Below are 24,815 nucleotides of genomic sequence, written 5' to 3' on the forward strand. Positions count from 1 at the left end.
AGAAATTTACCTTTATCCTCTCTAGCAACTACCACCCCAAAGTCCATCATCTCCCTAGTCATTTTAGAATCTTTCTCACTATCTACCTCATCTGATCTATAAATAATGATACTACCTATATGCTCAGCACTTGAAACTTCTTGTATATTTGTTTTGACTCTCTTTTCAATAGACCATATCACCAATGTTTAGTGTTCATTGTTGTATTTTATTCCTCTATGTGCCTATAGGATTTCCTCCTTAGTTTTAAACTAAGTATCCTTTTCCTTTCTAATAGAATCAAATATCATAGCATTGGTTGTGTCCTACTCAAGTAAAATTAAAACTCCTGAGTCTTTTAGAAGTTACCTTCCCCCTCTAGGGGTTAATTATGCAAATTCTTCCATAAAGGTAGCTTTAACTTCTTCTTCAATCTTAGATTCTAACTTATTTGGTTTCTTTTCTTTTATTGATTTGCATTTGCTTTCAAAGTTACCAATATTTCTTCTCCACAAAAGTTGGGAAAATGCTCTAGTCTTTACAAAATTTTCATCATCAATGAATTTTTGGGAAGCTTATGCAATCATAGGGTCTATCTCCTTGCCTCTATAGTCTACAATAATAAGATCAAAAGATGCCACATGAGGCTCTTCAGGTACTCCTCCTTCAATATCAATAGTTGTAATCACAATGTCCCCTTTCCCTCCAATTTGCTAGAACTGTTCTCTCATAGATGCTTCATCATCTATTCTAAGTGGAGTCCAGGATAGTGAATATTCCTATGCATGAGAAGATGAACCATACGCTATTCTCTACATTTTAGGGGCATGTGAGTCAAGAGGGCTTTCAAACCTTGACCTCTTGTAAGGAGGAACATATTACATATTTTGGGCCACTACATACCCAACCTTTTTCTGCAATGTGTATTACCTCAGGGTCACAATCATTCTACTAGCCACTCTTCTCTCCACCTCAACAACCTTGTCTAGGTATTCTTTTACTTTAATTTCCTTTTTCTCATTCAATGTTTGCATGATCCTAGCATAGTTACTCATTAACATATCTATTTTCACTCCCCAATTTTTTTATCTAATAAGGGATCATATTTTGGCTCAAAACCATTTATGAAATCCAAGACTTTACTATAAACTATCAACTTTTCTTTTCTAACCTCTTGTTCTTGTAATGAAAACTTATTTTTTATTATGTCCTTAGGAAAATATATATTTTGTATCTAAACCTTAGCCTTACTCCTTTCTTTGAGCAGGTCATAGAATCCCTCTAGGTCAATAAAATGGGAATGGGATTGGGCCATCTAATATTTATCTAAAATTTTCTCCAAGTTTCTCCATCACTTCCTAACAAACACAAAATCATGAATGATAGTAATCATTGGAAAGAAAGTATCTTTGAATTTTCCTAGCAAATCCCTATCCTCAATTGATCTAATTTTCCATAATAATTCAGAAATTTCCACCTTTAAAGGTACCTGATATGGCAACACATGGGGCTTTCCCAAGAAGCTATAAACTCTAAAAATAATAAAAATAGCATAGGGAATAGCATCTCCCCAATTATGACTCATGAACAACCCTTTGGCATGATCTTTAGGTCTTATTAATTCTAATAGGAACTGTGGTATTCTAGGGCTATCCCCTCAACAATAATCTGAGCCTTGCAGCAAAATATTTATCAAATTTGACATCAATGACCTCCAATCTCATATCTACACTCCATAATTAAACCAAGATTCTTTCTCCATCTCTTTCCAATTCCAATTTGATATCTTTAGAGAAGAAGGTAACTCCTTTATATAGATAGATATACATTAACATTGAGTACCAGCAAAGGGGCCTATTAACTTTAGCCTGTGCTATTCTGATTAGACCATTATGAATTTCTTTAGCTAAGAAGGTGGAAAAATCCAGAATTGAACTCATTCCATACTACAGAGTTTGAGCAATAATAAGAACAATAGATCTTGAGATGTTATCTTGTTCATCCATACCAAAGATTTTACAAAGAGAAAAACATAATGCCTATGCCCTAGGATTAAAATATTTTTTCAACAAGAGCTTGAGGGTATTTTCTGTGACTAAAGGTAGTGATCCATTTTTTTTAAAATGTTGTAATGGCCATCCCCTTAGATATAACCTTTGTGCATCATAGCTAGCTTGGAGGTCCTCCATGTCAATATTTTCATGAACAACATTATTGGGGTTTATCTTGAATACCTCCCTAATTAGTTTGGGTGAAATCCTACAAAGATTATCCCCTACATGGTTCTTTACCACCCTAGTAATTGGGTCATATTTCTTGGCTATATTTGCTAGTAGGTCACTATCAAAGAAAACTCTAGGGGCAATCAGTTTATCTATGTCAAATTTCGAGACATTTCTTATTGGAGTATCCAATTTCCTTTTTACAAACCATTTCTTTAAAAGTTATAGGCCTCCCATCGATACCTTTTCATCCCTCAACTATTTGGCTTTGTCATAGAAACCCTTGGTAATCAGTAACCTAGGGCTTTTCAGAATCAATTATCTACCCTTAGCCAATTCATTTATTGATAATGGTACTTGCTCTAGAAAATCATCATGAGCTACCCTCAAGTAATTTACTTGTCTAGAAAAATCCTTGTGTGGAGGCATTGTTTGTATTTTACCCTACTATAATCATAACTTTTCAGTTGTTAGAAGTTCAAATGACTTACCCACTTTTCTTCCTTCTTCACCTCTATAAATCACTCTGTAAATTGTTGAAAAACTTTAAAAATTCTTGCCCTAGCTCTTGGAAATACTTGCACTGTGGTAATTTGGCAATCTTATGGCTCAATAATGGTGAATAAAGAATTTTACTATAACATTAAAGTCGCATGAAGTGGCATTGATCAGAATTAATACTCTAACAGTCAAAAATTTGTGACATGACATGAAATTTAAATTTTAACCATTGATCATCAAGCATCAAATGACTTATTTTAAAATTAAAAGGTTGCATTAATTCCTTTTTAGAAATTTCTATGCATCAACATGGCATATTCCCGCATTTCATAAAGTTAGAGTATTTTCACAAAGTGGTGAAGCATAGATCATCAATCTTCCAAAGATCAACGATCATGAAAAATCATTACAACTTTATAATTATGGCCCACTGGTACACTCATCTTCCAGCTTGGAAAACACACAAACCATCCCACCAGTTGTCATGTTACACATCATAACATTTTTCTACCCTAGCATGATTAGGTAACCTAGCAAGTAAGTGGTCCCACTTGTCCACATGGGAATTAGGCACTCCCTAGCTTCGACTAAAGTTTATTCATTTTTGTTTTGTAGTAATGCATTGTCCATTGATCTTCCCAAGATCAATGACATATATAGATCATGCATTTTTAATCTAATTTGTTGATTTAGTCAATAAATGCACTACCTTTTTCCAACATGTTCTAATAGTCTCAAACTGTATATATTACATTAGTACCTCTTTTAAAAACTATGGGCCCATGACCTCATCAAATTCTATGTGTCAAGGAAGTTCTTGTCCACATTCCATAAACTTTGAGCAACTTCATCTTGTGGGCAAGCATTGTCTGTGTATCTTCCCAAGATCATCGATGTATGTATCTTATGCTTTTTGAAATACTTCAATGTCTTGCATGACATTACTAGAGACACATTTCAAGTGGGCACTTTACCACTTTAGGTAAACTTTCCACATCTTCATGAAGTAGTAATACACCAACTGTTGATCTTCCCAAGATCAATGGCTCAATGATATGATACCCAAAAGTGAACCAACTTTCCATCTCAACCAATGAAATTGTTAGAAATTTGAACATGCTTTGACAACTTTTGACAACTCTAAAAGTTTTGACAACCTCAAGCTTTTGTAGCTTAGTAAATGAGTTAACATAATGAAATTCTATGTGGCACAAAGGCACTTTCTTGCATACCATAAACTTTGAGTAATTTTATCTTTTGGGCATGCACTCATTGTTAATCGTCCCATGATCAATGATTGGTAGAAAAAAACCACCATAGTTAAGACATTTTGCCAAATGCTTAGGAAAATAACCATAGTTAGGGCACTCCTTGTATTGAAAGATTTTAATTTCATGAAAGGTAATTAAAAAATAAATTATGAGAAAATGTAAGAATTAAAACTTAGGACAAGTGCTTTACACATGATTAATAAAATATTACTTTCCACTATTTTGAGGGCTAGGGCACAAAAGCAAAGGTTTATGAAATTTGAAAGATTTCATCTAAGGTTTTAATAAAGTTCACAATTTTAAACAAAGAACTATGGTTTTTAACTATAGGGTGTAACAAAAATACAAAGGGTGACAAACTATGCTAGCACAAAACTTGTCAAAACTTCAAAAATTTCCAAACATTACAACCTTTGTCAAAAAAATTGCAAACTTTGGTCCAAAATCTTCAAGACTTGGAAAACATGACAACTTGTAATCTTAGAAGTTCTTGAAATAACTTAGATTTCATCCTTGCATAGCACCCACTTACATCCACCATATTTTGAGCCTCATACTTACATCATCTAGGCTTCATTTAGTCCTCATTTAGTACCTCTCATCATTCATTGTGCATTCCTTAGGCTTCACTTTGCATCCTTTAGTCTTTGCATTTTAGCCTCAAATTTTGCATCTTGCATCTCTCATTTGCATTCTTGCATTACCCAACCTCCATAATGTAAACTTTAACCATCATTTTAGGTGTCCTAACCATCATTCTACACCTTCATTATGGTCTTATCACTATCCTCTACTATTTAGCTCACTATTACATCAATCTAGAAACCTTGGCATCTAAAATAACCTTAGTTTTAGCCCAGTTTACCAGCTACGCTTTGAAACTACCAACTACACTCTAACTAACCCAACTATACCATGGGAATAGTTAGTACTATTTTAGTGCACTAGGTAGTTTGAGAACCCAATTTGGACTTCCAGATAGCATTTTGAGACTTCAAAAGTGTCCTTACTTACCTAGTTAGGCCCCCCTATCTTAGCATGTCATGATCTAAATTCTACACATCCTAGCCATCATTGTCTTCACTTAGGGCTTAATTCTACATCTTCTATCTAATCATAACATCGGCATCATCATCCTAGCTCTCTAGTATATCAACTTAACAATCACCTAGCTTAGAATCAACAAACTTCAACCCAGCCTCCCAACTGCCCCATGAAACTACCAACTACACCCAAACTAGCTCCAAGTGCACCATAGGTGTAGTTAGTGTTTTTGGTGCATACTTGGTACTATCAAAGTGCACTTGGATACCTGCATTACCATTTTGGGCCTTCAAACTACATTTTGGGACCCTAAAACTGCTTCTAGAAGCCTCTGGAGGTCCTCATTCTACATTTGACCCAAAATAACGTCTTGCACCCAAAACTTCATTTTTCATCTTAAGACCTTTTCATATTGCATATCAATGAGAATAACCATCATTTTGAGCCCCCTAAATGTCATTTTGAACACAAAACCTTTGAATTTAGTCAAAAATTTGAACAAAAGTATGCACCATAGAGTATCTCATTGTGTTAATGGATAATGGATCTTGACCATGGTATCTTTATCATTTTCTTTAGTCAAACTCTATCTATGTGAAGATGGATTTGAATTTTTCATTTTGATCTTCTCATTTTTATCTCTTTTTGAACAAGATCCAAAGTCTATTGTCATAACATTAAACTCTTGGGTTAATACCTCTCAAAGATTTCAACTAAGTCCAAAACCTTCTCATGCACCCTTTTCATAGCATTATCATATTTCTAGTCTCCCTAAACAACATTTTGGCATACTCTAGTGGTACATCCCCTTCATCTTGAATTGTTCAAAACCCTAGCATCATTTCCACTAGCAAACCCTATCAACATGTCTATTAACCAACTTGTCTCCTTGATCACTTATCCTTATTTTGCATATTCTAAACATAATTATCAACCTTAGCACACCATCCCTTGCATAGTCCACCTTGCATACATCAATTTCCAACATCATTTTCAATTCCAAAGTCTAACCCAAATCATCATTTTGTATACCATAGAATCATTTTCATCTCCTTTAGTCAAATTCCAAAATGTCACCTTACATTTGCATTTGCATAATTTCCATAGGACATTTTCACGTTTCATATAAAATCCCTAGTTTATTTGGAACTTCCTCACATTTCATAACATCCCTAGACACTTAAAAATAAAAAAAAACTCATATCTTGCATACCCACTTATAGATTTCCAAGTTTTTCCCTGTTTTACCAACTGCACACTTCAAGTGCACAATTGTCAGTTTCATTGTGCAGTTGGTAGTTTTAGAGTGTACTTTTTAATTATGGATTTTTTCTTAGGTTCTAGAACCCTAATCTACACTTCCATATCTTGCATTGCATCCCTAAACCCTAGAAAACACTCAAATCATTCACATTCTACATTTTAGTCACCCTAGCACCTTTGTTTACAAATTCCATACCTTCTACTTACCATTTTCTTACCATTAGGGCCCCAAGTGCACAAAGGGTTCACTTGGTACTATCTAAGTGCAATTGGTAGTTTAGGTGCACACTTGGGGAGCAAGGAGTCCATTTTGGTTTTGCTCCATTACATCTGCATTCTTAGGTATCATGCCAACACTTAAAATGACACAATCAACTCAAAGACCCAAAGAATATTATTACCAATTGTTTTCTAAGGTGAAAACATGACCAAAACCTCATCCAAGAACAAGGAAGAAGAAGAAAACCCAAAAAAAAATTAACAAACACCAAATTGAAGCATTACAACCTTTACTAGTGGACCCACTAACCATGTATCCAAAAATCTCTAACAATCAAGAAATGGTGCAACCGACCCTAAGTGACATAGCTAAAATGAGATTTCCTTCAAATAATTCTTCTACAAATGGAATGGATTAATGGAGCCCTAACTTTGAAATATTTATTCATACCAATACCACCCAGAGGCGAAAATGTGCCAACCACACTTGAGGATGAACAAACACACTCCTTTGATCTCAACAAACCTAACACAAGTACCTTCAACCCTAACATATCAAACACACAACAAGGTACTATACACATAAGTGATGACTCTGACACTGATTATGGCATCACTAATGAAGAAATGCCTAGGGCATGTCAAGATAAAACATTCTGAAAGAGCTTTAAACTTTTGGCAGCCTAAGAAATTGTCAAATTCAACCCAAGCCTGGATGTGTCTAAGTACAAACATCAAACCAACTCAACACTCAAAACCATAAAGCTTATGATCAATTTGGATTTAGATATAACCAAAAAATCTTTGGAGTTTTCAAGCACATTAATGGCACCTATAAAGTCCCATCAAGAATCAACTATTGAAATCCTCCAAAGTATATACATTTGAACACGTCAACATCAATCCCTTGTTTGATGAAATACCACCAATAAATGGAAATAGGATTCTTCCTAAATATCCCAAAAGGATATTAAGAATTTATCTCAATCACATGATGCAACAAAAAAACATGCCTAAAGGGACTTGTACTCTAGGGATGAAAAACATAACTCCTTTGGAAGAAAATAAACAAAGCACACCCTTGCTCCTAAATTTACAAAATTTCATGACATAAAATTCTATGGAGCCTCCCATGAGTACACCATGTGAAACATCAATTATAACAACCCCTAATGACATACAAAGGAAAAGTCTTATTGTCATTTCACCCATTCACAAAAGGAATGTGTCTCATTGTCAAATCAATATGATGTCCCAAAGAAAAACATCTAACATGCAAAGGTATCAAAACAAAAATCTAAACACAATGTTCAATTCTCAAGGACATGACCAACTCCCATGACAAAATCAACCTACATTGGTGCAAGGATTTAATGTTTCCAATCCATAGCCAAGTTACATACACTCAACACACATTTGACATATCAACAGCAACATTAACCACAAAAACAATAAGCTCAAGATAGCATCCAACATCCCTAATATGCTATCTAATGTAAATCCACTTGAATTACATGCAATGTACCCAAAAAAATTCCAACAACAACAAGCCATGTTTGCTAAAAAACAAGAGCAACTCAAACAATAGTTGGAATACCAAAGACACCTTGAGCAACAAACTTAGTATCAACAACACTTGTTTCAACAACAACATGTGCCACAACAACCTCAATAGATACCTCTTCAACAATAGTCACATGCATGATCTCACATGCAACCAATAGAGGTATCTCAATAACAACCACAAAAAATGGCACAAAATATACCACAAAAAGTGATTCAAGAACAACATGTGGAACACAAATTGTAGTTGATATGACAAGTACCACAACAAAGACTCTTTTGTCTTTGAGGTACTAACATACCTCCACCACCTAGTGACATATCACCCAACTCTTCAAACATAGAAATGTCTAAAATTGAGTAGACATAGTTCTTGTCATAGCAAATGATCTACTCATAGATACAAAAGACTTGAAGATAAAACTATCATGAAAATCCCTAATGAAGAATTATCACAACAATTCAAACAACTCTTCAAACAAGTTGAGGCATTGGGAGTCTAGAAGAGATAGGCTCTATATATAGAAAGAGACTTACATTCTAATCGATTTGATAAAATTCTAAATATGCCCCCATTCTAAAAACACTTTGAGGCTCCAAGATTTGAAAAATACCAAGGAAAAGGAAACCTCGTTGATCACATCATGGAATTCTATGCCTCTTGTACCAAACTCAATGATGAGCCCACCTATCTCATGAGGTTTTTCCCTTGTTCTCTAGGTAGGCTTGCACTTGAATGGTACTCTTAACTTCCTACTACCATAAAATCTTGGTCAGAACCCATAGACAAGTTCATCTCCCACTTTACCTTCAACATTATGAATGAGGTGACACTCTTTGATTTGTTCTCAACTAAACAAAAGACAAGAGAACCATTTGTCACATTCTTACTATGCTAGAAAATCTTAGTTAGTCAATGCTCACTAAACATTCCTAATTAACAACAAGTTAACCTATGCATCAAAAACTTAATCCCTTACTTAATGTACGAACTCAAGATCAAAAGGCCAAGCACCATTTCCAAACTGATTTAAAAAGGGGCTAGTATTGAAGATTCTCATATTCATAAGAGAATTCTCTAGATGAATAAGGAAAACAAAAATACAAACTTATCTAATGACAAGGCAAATTTTTCTCCAAAAACAAGAATGTAACCAACTGTAGTATTTTGGATGCATGAACAATTATCATAGTATAGCCTCAATTGACTTTGAAAGGTTTGAACCCTAAAAATTTGCAAACTCTTAATCCAAAACCACCTTCACAATAGAAAATTGAGACTTCCACATAGGATGGACCTCAAAGAAATCCTACAACCAAAGATTAAAAATTGAGACTTCCCCACAGGATGGAACTCTTGAGACTACACTTCAACAATTACTTAGTAATAACTTCCGACAATTACCCCTAATCAAAGATGAACCACCAACTAAAGCTTCTTGGTGGGACAAGAAAAGATTCTATGATTACCAATGCACCAAAGGACATAAGACCTCATCATGTTTCTAGCTAAAACATGCAATAGAAGACCTTATTGATGATAGTGTGATCACAATTGACCACTCACTACTAGCATCCAACTCTGATCAAACTAATTTTAAATATCCTTTGGGTAATCATAACAAAGGAAAAGCCTCTAGTTCAAACTCAAACTCACAAGCTAATGTGAATTACACATACACTGGATATGACTACACCATAAATTGCTTCTGTGAGGCTGACTCTCCCATATCCACATTCACCTTAAAAGCTAAAGACCCTTGTTGGGTTGTCACAATGTGTCATACCAAAATCACCCTAACTGAAGCTCCTTCTAGACCCACTACCTCTACTATACCTACACCCCATAGTAGACATAATGCTCCTACTTCATCCAACTATAGCATTTTTGAATAGCTCAGCAAAGCCCCTACACAAATATCCATCTTGGACCTACTATGTGCATCTCTCCAACATTAGAATATCTTGGATCAAGCCCTTAAAGAGTTGGTAGTCCTAGATAACATCAATTTTGACCATTTCTAGGCCATCATTGGGAACCTATCCGCATCACAATATATCACCTATTCCCCTCAAGATATCCCTAAAGATATATGTTTTGTAGTGAACCATATCTTTGTTTTGAACCTAAAATCAATAATCCTTATGCACTTAACCATATCTTTGTTGACCTTAATAATACAATTGAATCCAACATCCATATATATATATATATATATATACCTTTAACCAAAGCCCATTAAACATTGATGATGGCATACCCTCAAGTTATCCTAAACTATTGGATTGGGACCAACATGGACCAGTGATCTTTGATCAATTTAACAATGATGATGCTCTTGTAACAGACTTTGAAATATATGGAGTTATGGTTGGCAATCATAAAAGAAGTAATTTATGTTTAAGCTAACACATTGGCATATTTTGGGGAGTCAAATCCATCTTCTAGTTACAAAACTATAAGCAAAGAAAAAAATAACAAGCATAGGTCTCTTGGTGAAAAATGAAAGGCACCATTAGACCATGACAAATCAAAAGCTAAGGATCTCCCAAGGATACAAAATGAAAAAGATGATGCCATGAATATCACTACTCTAGTCATCAACATGCCACAAAATCTTTTTGAGCACTCTTGATCAACCTTTATGTGGGAAATTTCCCCAGTTCTTCCTTATATCCAGATATATATCCCCAAATCCAGCTACCCAAATTATCCAACTCCTAAGTCAAACCACTATCCAACAAACCTTTGCCCAGTGATACCTCACATAATAGATCATTTGACCCATTTATTCTTAGATACCTTGATTTGCAAGATTGAGACATTATCTTACATACGGTACACGATGGTATATCTCGAGGTTTTTCTAGTGGTTTGATTTTAGCCACACACTTGGAACAAATCCTCCATAGTTATGGTTAGTCATGGATCAAGAGATTTTAAGCTAGTAGCAACAACAACAAATTTTTTCTCAGAATTTGTTAGCAACATTCATGATTCCATCTAAAAGTCCCGAAAAATACAAAAAAAAAGCAAAAAAGTCATGAAAAAATAAACAAAAAAAGTGGAAAAAAGTCATAAAAAAATGGATGCCTTGATGAAAACTTGGCAAACATGCATCTTGGCATGAAAATTTGAGTCAAGAGAAAAACTTCTTCCAAAAGTGAACACCTAGCAAATAGGCACTTTGGGCAAGTACCATGCATAACTAATTATTGCTCCTCCATCTATCGGGATTCCATCTCATTTTTCAACTTTTGTTAGTCCATGATCATATCCTTCATGCCCATCAGTATGTTACTTAAGCATCACCAATCTATACATACTCTATCATTGTCCTTTGTACATAGTCTATATCTTGTTGGATGGCATACTACCTACATAGTGCATGAGTTTGAACATGAACTGGGGGCATAGCCCTAGGCACTTTTTATCCATCAGACTTATTGCATATTGGATTGGAGCTAACACTTCTATATTCTTTTATGACCCTAAAAAATCCTAAAAATAAATATGATCCTAAAAGAATTCAAATAATGATCGAAACAAAATCTTAAAAATTGTAAAATGTCTTGAAATAATCACTAAAAATATAAAACGTCCTAATATAATCACTAAAAATCATTAAAAAAATCTTGAAATAATCATTAAAAATCATAACATGTCCTAAAAAAATTCATAAAAATCATAAAAAATCCTAAGAAAATCATCAAAAGTCATAAAATGCCCTAAACAAAATCACTAAAAATCATAAAATATCCTGAAGAAACCACTAACACAAAAACATCGAATATCCTCAAAAACCCTAAAAATTGCAAAATCCACCAAAAATTTGTAAAAAACCTTGTATATACTCACTGTTCATTATCACTTATTTTGGATAAACACTCACACTTTCACAAATTGAAACTCAAAGCACTACAGACAATCACACTATTTGAGCAAAGTGAACCAAAAATGAATCCTACGTCACTATGAACCTATCAATTGAATCCACAAATAGAACTATCAAATGATCAACCTATCAAACACTATCCAAAGACCTTAAACACTAAAAGAAAAGTAATAATGGACAAGAATAGCTATTGGCTCATGTTTTTTAGTGAGTGATTTATTTATTTTTTGTTTTCAAGTCCCTATGCCACTCATTGATATAAACCGATCTATGAGAGTGGGTGGGATGGTTCATGGTCATCTTTTATTTTTCTATCTATTAAATAATTGATACAAGAGCATCCAGAGGTATAAGGGCAATCCCGTGTCACCCAAAAAAATGTACTTAGACTTAGTTTCTGTTTCATGTCTTTACATTTTTGGATACCCATTTGGCTCAAATAAAGGTTCCAACTCTCATAGTTCAACTATCAATGCATTTGAAAATCTCGAAAAAATAGGAGCATGTATTTGGGCCATCATTTTGGTAAACTAGAAGGTGTGAATTGGCCAAATTAATGTAATCATGATTTAGAGCATTCCAGAAAAAGAATCAGGTCAATAGGCCCCACGGTTTGAAAGTTATTGCAGTTTTTCAGCTTTTGGAGACCCCCTAAGAATGCTTCAAAGTCAAGTTTGGGGCATTAAATGACCTCAAAAAGGGTCAAAAAATGGGGGAAAAGTGAAGCTGGTCCATAGGGCTATAGAGCACTTCGAGAGCTTTCTAAAAATGTAAACGATTCGTCAATCGGAGCTACGGTTCAAAAGTTATGCCTCCCGAAAGTTCGGCTACCGTTTCTGGATTCTTCTATATTTGCACCAACTTCTAACACAGCTTCTAGAACCTTCTATTTTGTTGGTGGATGCCTACTAGCACTTTCTAGAATGTACTCCTAGTCCTTAACCGTCCGGGGTCTATTTAAGGAGATTTCTAGCATTGTAAAAGGCAGTTCGGATTGGAGCTTGAGAGGAGGTGCTCTAGTCCTTAACCCTCCGGGGTCTATTTAAGGAGATTTCTGGCATTGTAAAAGGCAGTTTGGATTGGAGCTTGAGAGGAGGTGCTAAAAGGAGAAATATTCTCCAGATTTATGCTATTGTAAGCCCGTAGGGCATGTTTTGAAGTTTATTTTCTCTGCACTGTTTGTACTAGCTTATCTTCTCAGTTAATATAATTTCCCTTTTCTATTGTTTCCATTATGTTGTCGGGTTGTGTTCCCATCAATAATGTACCTTGAGAGTCTAGGGCATGCATACATGCCTCAAGAAAGAAAAGGTCATTTTCTATCTACATCATGGTTGTTTACGCAAAAGGTTTGCATTAGCACTCTGGGCCTTTATGCCTTGATGCATTGCATTCTGTCTATCATATCAAAATAAATCTCTAATAACATATAGTGCACTTTGTGAAAGAAAAAATTCTCACCTCATACTAACTATTTCTCATCTCATCTCCTCTATCTTCATTCATCTCTTCATCCACCACCATGATCCTGCATTCCTGCATTATTGTACACTATCTGTCAACCTTCTATAGCTTTCCACTAAGTCCATCCTTAGTCTAACCTTTATTTGACCAAGTTTGACAAAATGTGATCATGTTTGACTGATTCCACCCATGTTATGATCTCTTTCTATCATTTTTAACATGCACACATAGTTTCAAGTCATTTTGAATCCAATTAGGCTGATTTTGGGCCCCCAAAACCTTCTAGGGTGCAGTATGCACTATCTGAGCATAGTTGGACTTCCCAAGTGTGCCTAGGGTGCACTTAATATTGTCATAGTGCACTTTGCATCACTAAGTGTGCCCTAGGTTCACTTGGGTGCATTTTGGGCACACTTAGGGAAGTAAGATGCCCAAAACTTCTCCTAGAACCCCTATGTTGCACTCTGAAGCCCATAACTTTTATGTTTCAACTCTAATTTTCAATCCATCAGTTGCATTGGATTTGTATCTTCATTGTGAAAAATTTTACATAAGATTTTTATTATTTGGTCACTTTTTTGACTGGTAACGGATGAAACTACTCTTCGACCCATGATCAACCCCCATTCTAAACTCTAGACCTCATAACTTTCACATTTTAGCTTTGATTTTCCATCCATCAATTAATATGGTTTTCTCTTCACCAATTTCTCAAGAGAGCACCCATATATATATCACCCCTATTGTGGTATGTTTTTGTGGCTTTCTCATCAATTATTCTTTGACATGACGCTCTAAATTGCATTATATCAAAGAAGGGAAAAATGTAGACACTCAAAAATGGTTTGCATCTATGGTTTCATCACATTTTCATACTAACTCATCCTATTTTATCATTTCACTAATTCTAATCTTTTAGCCAACTTGATTATATCTCAACAATGTCTATTATCATTCATATCCTCTTTCACATCAATTGCAGATCATTTTGGAACCATTTCAACATTATCAAAAATCATATCAAATCAACTTAGAATCATATCAAATGAATGTATAATCACCCAAAATCTAACCAAAATCATGCAAAATAAAACATAATCAACCTAAAACAAGTTATATACCTTAAATCAATCATCTTCTATCTAATCCTAGGCATTGTTGTGGCATTCTCAAAAACCTATCAATCTATAAACTTATTAATTTGACCCTAGTACTTTTAGGGCTCTCAGTGCTTTCTCAAATCATCATTCATTTTGTTTGGTCATGGGCATTGTTGAGTCCCTTAGTGTCAGATCATGAAATCATCAAACCGTTTTAATAACATTAACAGTATCCATCGATGCTATTATGATCAACCATATCAATCATTCTTGATCCCTGTGATATTTACAATATCATTTAAATGTCACGTGTCCTTAATTCATGTCATGTATCTTGGGCATGTTATCAATTTCAATCCATCAACCAATCAATTTGATCATGGCTTTGGTCTACGTGTCATTATTTGAGTTAATCCATATTTTCATCAAAGTATATTGTCACAATTATTTAATCATTTGGCCAATTATCTACTAACTTTCTCTATAGGATTAAATAACCCATAATTTAATCCTATGTAATTTCAATTTGTGTGGATATATAGATTTTTAATTAAAATATTCCTCATAATATTGACATAATCTTGACATCATTGTGACACATGGGCATCTTACATCATGGATTCTATCCTTACACTTGGCTAACACATGTCATAATCCATATATTCTTATTAACTTACACATGTCTATATTTGGCTTCCATTTTTAGATTCTTGGCTTTAATTGGGTTTGAGGTGTCACATGATGCATCATAGATTCTCTTCTATTTTTAGCTATGTTTGACTTCAAAGCATCACATAATCCTATATTTGGCATCTTGTGTCATATGTGTCATGGATTCTCAAAAGGAGTCAGTTGTCAAGTTGCATATCCAAGGTAACAAGTCTAATGCTCTCGTCTTGTGTGATGATTATAAATTGAGCATTCTTCCTCTCATGTCTAGTCCTAAGTCTTATGTCCTAAGTCCTAAGTCCTAAGTCTTAAGTCTTGAGGTCCTAACTACCTAGTATCTTTATGCTTCAAATTACTTCATCTAGTACTCTCATATCATTATCCTAGGCTTTTGCTTCCTAATTGTGTGCACTATAGGAAATTGGAGCTACATCATATGGAGAAGAAAGAAGGACATGGGAGCTACAAATGAAAGAGGGGGTTTTTGACTTTATGTTGCTTTCTTTTTTTATTTGGCTTTTATGGTCGACTAGAGGGTATTAATGTATGTTTATTAAGTTTGTGATTTTCTCATAGTATGTTAGATATTAGCCCATTTTCTAGTCCCACAATTGGAAGTTACTAGGATGAGGTGCTTTTTGATATTATACCTAAGGACATATGTCATATGTTGTTGGGTAGGCTATGGTAGCTTGATGGGCATATTATACATGATCGGTGAGAATACACATAACATTGGACAAAGGTGTTAGAATATATAGTCCACTAATATAACTGAGAGTGGGGAGTGAATCAATTATCCAACTATCATCACAAACATTATCCTTAAAAAAACTTAAACCTATGAGTAATATATACTGAAACCACAACAAGATACTCATACACTTTAACACTAGATATGTTAACTAGGGAAACCCTTGATCAGAGAGAAAACCCTATTTGACCCACAAGATGATGCACTAATATATATTCCTTGTTTAAGGATAGACCCTATTAAGATTCTATTACAACATTCAATACATATGAGGCCCTATTAGGAGTTGTGGAAGATAGCTGAACCCACTGCCCAAACAATTTTAAGATTAAGATCAATGAACCCACTATCCAAATAATCATTGTATTATTTCTTACAAAATAGTACAACTAAAATGTACATCCTTCCTCTATCTCTATCCTATCAACCAGACTTCTAATCCTTCAAATCTTGTAACTAGATCAAGTGATTTCACCTTGTATGCATATATTGATGCAGATTGGGTAGGAAGTATGGATGATAGAAAGAGCACCAATGGTGTAGCATTCTTTCTTGGAGAAAAATTTCTTTCTTAGTTGAGAAAGAAATAGGACTGTATATCCCAGAGTATAGCTGAGGTAGAGTATGTTGCAGAAGCAAATAATTGCAATCAAGTTATATGGATGAGACAAATATTGAAGGATATTGGAATTGAGTTTATAAACTTATTATCATTTTACTATGATAACACAAATATAGTAAGTATGTCTAAGAATCTGGTATTACATTCTAAGACAAAGCACATATCATCTAAGTATCATGTTTTGAGAGAGAAGGAAATAGAGAAAGAGATAAGGTTGGAGTATGTAAGCACTAATGATAAAATTGTAGAAATCATTCCAAATCCTTTTCCTAAAGATACTTTTGAGTACCTAAGAGGTATGTTAGAGGTTATGCCCCTACCTACTTCAAAAAAGATGATGCAAGGAGAGAATTAGTCCAGTGGTATAGAGCACTATTGTTAGTCTAGACTGAATATTGATGCTTCCTAAATTTGGGATTATATGGTATGTTCTAAGTCATAAAGGACTCTTGGTAATTGGTATTGAACAATGTCTCTAGATAGTCAAGGTGGTTGATAATTTGAGTAGTTGATTAGCAATTGGTATATAAAAATTGGTACTATGATTGTCACCTTTGACATTGATGTCAATTGGGAGAAAATGTATGTGAAAAACATATTGAGAGAATGTACATAAGTAATGGGAAGAGAAGCACCTGTTGAGATGCCAATGGGGGAGTTATCTCTAGAGGAAGATTTAGAAAGATTTGTGTGAGTGCATAGATGAAGCTAGAAAGTATTATTAGTTGTCAAACATGAAAGAAGAAGAAGAATAGTACAATGTTCCAGAGGATTTCACATTTTAGATTGAAGAAGAGGATTTAAGAAGATGATAGTAGCAGAGTATAGTTTGGTATTCTTGGAACTTAGATGTTTTTCATCTATGTTGCCATCAATGCCAAAGGGGGAGATTGTTAACATGAATGTTGAAAATACTACTTTGGGGAAGTATCTTAAGGATTGTAGAGTATTGATATGTTTTATTCATGATTGTATTTGTCATTGATGTCAAAATAGCAATAATTTTGTTAAGACTAGAAGAATAAAAATCTGTAATCTTAGTGTACACAGAAGATGAGGAAGTTTTAGATGATGCATAGTGGAGGATATATTCCTAAGGTTGTCCTTATGACATGGTTAAAAGGACTAAGTATGATTCAATGTTGTACGGAAGTTATAGCTATATTACTAGAAAAAGTGTAGAAAAAGAGTATCTATTTGGCAGTTTTTGATGTTTGCATTATATCTTTTAGTCGAGATATAATGAGGAGATTTTTAGTTAGCCAAAGATATAAGATAGTTAGACAATGAAATTAGAATATGCACAAGATGTGGTTTCACACTTGTAAATTTTTAGATAGACTGTGAGCCAATAGTGCTATTATAATTATGAAGTAATTAACTGTCTTATTTTAATTAATTATGAAAGCCTCAAGACTGACTCAAGGAATTATTATGAAGATACAATAGAAAGGAAAGTTGTTTTCCTTGATTTTGAATGAGACTTGGATTAAAAGATCAAGTGGAATGTGAAGTATTAGTGCATAGTGTGAGAAGGAGCATAATGCTTAGTGAATGTGTGTAAGCAATCCAAGAGATCGTTGGATACGTAGTATGAGATCTAGTTAAAAGATCTAAAGGAGTAGAAGTTAGGTTAATAGGATAGAGAGACAGAGGAAGGAAGTACATTTCAGTTCTATTATTCTACAAGGAATAATATAGAGATCATTTGGACAATGGGTTCTTTGCTCTTAACCTTGAAGCTATTTGGGTAGTGGGTCTAGCTATCTTCCACAACTCCTAACAGGGTTGGCACAACTCCTAATAGAGACTCATATGTACTGAATGTTGTAACAAACTCCTAATAAGGTCTATCCTCTAACAAATAATATTTATATTAATACATCATCTTGTGGGCATCATGTACACTAGGATTTTCCCTTTGATCTAGGGTTTCCCTAGTTAATGTATCTAGTGTTAATTGTGTATGAGTATCTTGTTGTGGTTTTGATTTATATTGCTCACATGGTTAACTTTGTTCAAGGATAATTTTTTTTGTGATAGTTGGATAATTGATTCAACCCCCACCCACCCTCCCTCCCCTCTTCTTAGTTGTATTAGTGGACTATATATTCTAATAATTGGTATCAAAGTATTAGGTCCTTGAAGATAAGGCTTAACAAATTTGAGAGATCAATAGAAAATATGTTTAGGAAAGATAGTCCAAGATTTGATGGGGTCAACTATGATAGTTGAAAGGAAAAGATGAAGACTCATTTTCTATGCATGGGTCTAGGACATTGGATTTTGAAAAAATCTAAGACAACAATTATTGAAGAATCAAAGCTAGAGGAATGTAGTGAGGGAGAAAGAGATATTTTCATGTGCAACATGAGAGCCACAAAATCCCTACTATTAGCTCTACTAGAAAATGAATACAATCATGTAAAAACATTTTAAACTTCTCATGAAATTTGGAAAGCATTAGAAGGTATTTTTGAAGGTTATGATCATGCAAAGAGAATGAAGTTATAAAATTGGATTTGCAAATTTCAAGATGCTAAGATGATGGAAAATGAATCCTTGAGAAATTATGTTGGTAGAATATCAAAAATTGTTGTAGGTATTCAATATCTTGGTGGAACTAAACAAGATGATGAGGTTATATGGAAGATCTTGAAAATTTTATCACCACAATTCAAAAAAATAGCTCAAATGATTTAGCTAGTAATGCCCTACACAATAGATTTTGCAAAGGAAATATTGCTTGGTAGATTGGAATCTATAGAAATAGAAATGTGATAGTCTGGAGAATTAGCCAGAGTTGAGAAAACTTTCAATGCTATGAACATTTGACCTAATCTATCAAGAAGTACAAGTGCAAGAGCAGACTTTACCAATAGTAGTAGATCAAAAGAAAATTAGAAGATTGAAGAAGGAATAGCCCTTCTAATGAGAAGAAATAAACATGGTAAGAAAATCTTTAAATGTTTGACTTATGATGAATATGTTCATTATGAATCTAAATGTCCTAAAAGAGAGAAAAAAAAAAATTAGATGAAAATTTAAGCATAGAATAGATAAGGATAGAAATTATTTATATGCTAATGAGGACAAATAATCTAGCAAAAAAGTTCATAGTGAAAGTGATGATGAATTATGATTTGTGGCTATAAAGGAAGATAACCTTGATAGAGAAATTAGAGAAGAAAGAGCTCTAGTTACCTAAGTTGAAGGGAAATCAGATTGGATAATTGATAGTGGATGTTGAAATCACATGAGTGGTCTTATGAAAAAATTTGTCAAGTTCAGAAATCATGATGGAGATATTTTTAGAGTTGCTAACAATGCAAACTATCATATTACAGCGATTGGATCTATTACTCTTGATGGTAAAAGTAAAACTGATAATTTTTACTTTATTGATGATTTAAAACATAATTTTTTAAGTGTTGGATTTTTGGTAGACAAGGGATATTTGTTATAGTTCATAGAGAAGACTTGCATTATCAAAGACAAAGATGGTAAGCTGATTTTTACTCGAACTAGATCTAGAGGTAATGTATTTAGACTAAATACTACTAAAATAACATGCTTGGTTGCAAAGGTTGACAATATTTGGTTATGGTATAGAAGGTTTTGTCATATAAAATTTGATAATATTGTGAAGATTTGTTGTACATTTTTAGTGAGAGATTTTCCTAAGATTATTAAGCCCACTAGCTTTATTTGCAAGGAATGTATTTTGGTTAAGTAAAGGAAAGTGTCTTTTCCTAGCAAGAAGTTCTCTATTATAGAGAAAGTGGAGATTTTTCACATAGATTTAAGTGGTCTTACAAGAACTAGAGGACTTTATGTTGAAAGGTACTTTATGATTTTTGTTGATGTTTTCACTAGGATGATGTGGGTAGCATTTCTTAGAGACAAGTTTGAAGCTTTTCAGAAATTCAATATATTTAAGAATAGAGTTGAAAATGAATTTGGTGTCAAGATTAAGTTTTTGAGATTAGATAGAGGAGGAGGGTTCACCTCAACAGATTTCAACATGTTTTGTGAGATTGTTGAAAAAAGGAGCAAGTTACTAGCAGAAGTAGCAAGAGTGACATTATTTGAGAATGATGTGTCAAAGACATTTTGGAGAGAAGCAATTAACATTGCACCATATACTCTAAATAGAGTACATATTAGAAAAGTTATGAGCAAGACAACTTATGAGTTATGGTTTGGTCACTCACCATTAGTTAAGTATTTCAGAATATTTGGAAGTAAGTGTTACATAAAGAGAGATGATGATATTGCTAAGTTTGATCTTAGAAGCAACGAAGTTATGCTTCTTGGTTACTCATTGAAAAGTAAAGCTTACAAATGTTTGAACTATAGAACTAAGACAATAATTGAGTGCACAAATGTAATGATTGATGAAAAGTCTAGACTAAAGAGAAGATGGTAGATTATAATTCTAATGAAGAAGAGGATAATTCTAGAATTGTTAGACAAAATGTTGAATTTTTTTTTGAGACTAGCAATGATTTGCAAAATGATTTATCTATTGAGCATAGGGAAGAATAAAGATCTAAATCTATAGAAGAGATCAAAGTTGAGATGTCAACTCTTACTTCTAGTAGAAACATGAAAAAGAATTACCCTCTAGAGCACACAATTGGGAGTAGGGATAAAGGTATGATGACGAGGAACATAGTGAATAAGGAACTATATCTAATTTCTCAAGTGTAACCTATGAGCATATATGGGGCATGTAAGGATATTCACTAGATGCAAGCAATGAAAGAAGAACTAGATTGGATTGTGAGGAATGAAACATGAAAATTAGTTTCTAGACCTAAAGACAAGAATGTGATAGGAACCAAATGGGTATTTAGAAATAAGATGAATGAGCAAGGAGAAGTTGTGATAAATGAGACTAGACTTGTTTGCAAAGGTTACTCATAGCAAGAAGGCATATATTATGAAGAAACATATGCACCTGTGGAAAGAATGGAAACAACAAGGATGTTTTTTAGCTTATGTAACAAGTAAGAATTTCAAGGTTTATCAGATGGATGTCAAGTCATCTTACCTAAATGGAGAACTTGAAGAAGAAGAATACATTGAACAACCTAATGGATTCTCTCTGATAGAAGATAAAAATTTTGTATACACACTAAAGAAAGCACTATATGATCTAAAGAAAGCACCTAGAACATAGTATTCAAGGTTAGACAGGTATTTGTCTAAGCTTGGATTTATTAAAGGTATAGTAGATGGTCATTTGTATTGGAGGAATATTGATGATGGTCTATTTATCATTGTAATATTTGTGGATGACATAATATTTATAGGAAATGATGAAGAAAGTGATAAGTTTTCTAAAGAGATGAAAAATAAATTTGAAATGAGCATGATAGGAGAAATGAAGTTTTCCCTAGGATTGTAGATTATGTAGAATGAGAGATATTTATTTCACATACTAAGTATCTGAAAGATTTCTTGAAAAGATTTAGTTTGGAAAGTTGCAAACTTGTTTGTACACCCATGATAACTAGTCACAAGTTATCTAGTAAAGATGAAACAACTACAATTGAGAAAAGAAAGTATAGACCTATCATTGGAGGATGACAATATCTAACTCACACTAGACCAGATATATAAAATGTAGTTGGGACTGTGACAAGATTCCAATCTTATCCAAAACAACATCATTATGCAGCAGTAAAAATGATATTCAGATATTTGAAGGGTGCATCTGATTATGGAATTTGGTATGATAGATCATGTGAATTTACCTTGTGTGCATATATTGATGTAGATTTGGGCAAGCAATATGGATTATAGAAGGAGCACTAGTGGTGGAGCATTCTTTCTTCGAGGAAGATTTTTTTCTTGGTTGAAAAAGAAATAGGATTGTATATCTCAGAGTATAGTTGAGGCAGAGTATGTTGTAGTAGCAAATAATTGTAATCAAGTTATATGAATGAAACAAATTTTGAAGGATATTAGAATTGAGTTTATAGTGTAGGAGTTGATGAAATCCAACTCCTCAACTTGCCAAGATCACCTACATGCATTGTTTTCTTCAAGTTGCACTAACAATTTTGAAGAAGTGAGGTGCACTGACATTTAATGGTAACATTTTGATAATATTTCATGTAATTATTGAATATTTTGAAAAAAGAATTAAAATTCTAATATTAAATGTGGGGTCAATGCATTAGGTAGAAGATGGTTCTATGTAATACCACTTGGTGATTTTCTCAGATTTGCTACTATATAAACAACCATAAGGATAGTTGTTGTGTGAGAAGACAAAAAGAAGGGCAAAAGGTAAAGAGTTGAGTGAGACAAGCTTGACAGATTAGCAAAGGGAGATTTTATACAGGTTGGAAGCATGACATGGGATGTGTGGATTCATGCTTGTTCACATGGATTTCTTGGTTGTGGCTATGGATTTGAAGGCTTCCATGGTTGTTATTGCAATGATATTTTTTGTTGAATAATACATGGTGATAGATGCTTTTGGAGACTGGGTTTTTTTCCCTTAAAGAGGGTTTCCTAGGATATATATTATATCACATTTTTGTAGATATGTTGTCTATTCTCTTGCATGTGGATTTTAATTTTTTTTTACTTTAGATATATTATGGGTTATATGCAAATAGTTATATTTTTTGTTGCTATTTTCCTTACAATTTCAACTCCCAAAAATGCCTAGAGAAGGTCAAGCTTTCATTTTTAGAGTGTCTAGTGACTCTCAGATCCTCTTACATCTTCCTTCTTCTTCTCTACTACCTCTTTCTTTGTTTTAAGACATGTAAACACTCATGCACCCATTAATTGATATAAACAAGGGTGGAGTCCTACTTATCACCATTTAGAGAGTTAGTTTGTACATAATTACATTTGTTTTATTAGTTTAGAAGCATATGTTTGGATTAAGATATCTCTAACTCTGAACACAAATTGAGGAGATGATTTCTTATAAATTTAGCAATGTAACATGTATTTAGGGTCATTATTTTAATAAAATAATATATGTTATTTGTGCTCTCATTTTGAGTTTATTTATTCTTGTTGTAGTGTGCTATCTTTTGTGGATTCTTGTTCATGATAATAGTGGATCCAATGGTTTTTTTTTGTTGATTTGATTGTGTGATATTTTAGTTCTAGTGTTTGTCATGTGTTGAGGAATTCTACTGACGTACCAAGTTGGAGAAGAGATCACCCTATTGTTCCTACATATCTTTTTGTCTCACATGAGCACACTTTTCATGGCCTTGTGATTCAATGAAAAGTGAAACATCTTTTGGTTTTTACTAAATTCTCATTGATGATTGCATAGGTGGATTTGAAGAAGCATTGCTCCTATTTTCATTGGTTACCTACCCGATCTTTTCAACGACTTAACATGTAGACATGTTGTTACGGTGGTTTATGTCCAGTAGGAATTTCCCTTTCATGCTATTTTCTTTCATCACTCATTCCTTATCTTCATTATTTACTTTGATAACACTTAGTTAAATTAGCAATTCATATAGTTGCATTGATAGATTGCATTCATTTAGAAAAAAAAAAATACCAAGAAATATATCTCTTTTGTAGTTAATTTCAAAACAAGTAGACTAAACATCATTTTTGAAATTAATTAGAACTAGTAAAGGCCTCCCTATGAATAAACATATTTATCTTCAATTGAGTGGATTCTAGTAGGTCACAAGAAAGCCTAACACCTTGGAGTTGATCCCAAATTATCTTTTCAAGAGAGGAGTTTGAAAGGATTCATGTCATTAAGCATTGTGCAAAATGATAGCTCAACAGTTATCAAAGTTCACATGACACATCCTTTTATGCCATAACCAAATTTCTTCAACTCGAGTAATGAAACATGAACTTTCACTTAGATCTAGGTAGAATAAGTTACCTTTTGATTTATTACTAGACCCAACTAGATTTTTTTTCCCATCTAGTAGCTTGGCCTTCCCATTCATGAATTCTACCTTGAATCCAATGTTATTCAACTATGCCACACTCAGTAGATTATGTTTTAGTACTTCAACCGAATAAGCATTATCACATCTAATTTCATTGGTTAGAGAAATCCAACATTTTCCTTTAATGCAACATAGGTCATTGTTTCCAAATCTTACACTTCCACCATCATAGTGTTCCATATGTTCAAAATTTTTTTTGTCACCAATCATATGATGAGAAAAAAAACTATGAATAATCCATGTATCATTCTTTCTAACATGAGAAATAAGTGTCATCTTATCAT

The sequence above is a fragment of the Cupressus sempervirens genome, chromosome 2, assembly GCF_028749045.1.
Source record: "Cupressus sempervirens isolate cs-2001-9-10 chromosome 2, ASM2874904v1, whole genome shotgun sequence".
In the NCBI taxonomy this organism is placed as follows: Eukaryota; Viridiplantae; Streptophyta; class Pinopsida; order Cupressales; family Cupressaceae; genus Cupressus; species Cupressus sempervirens.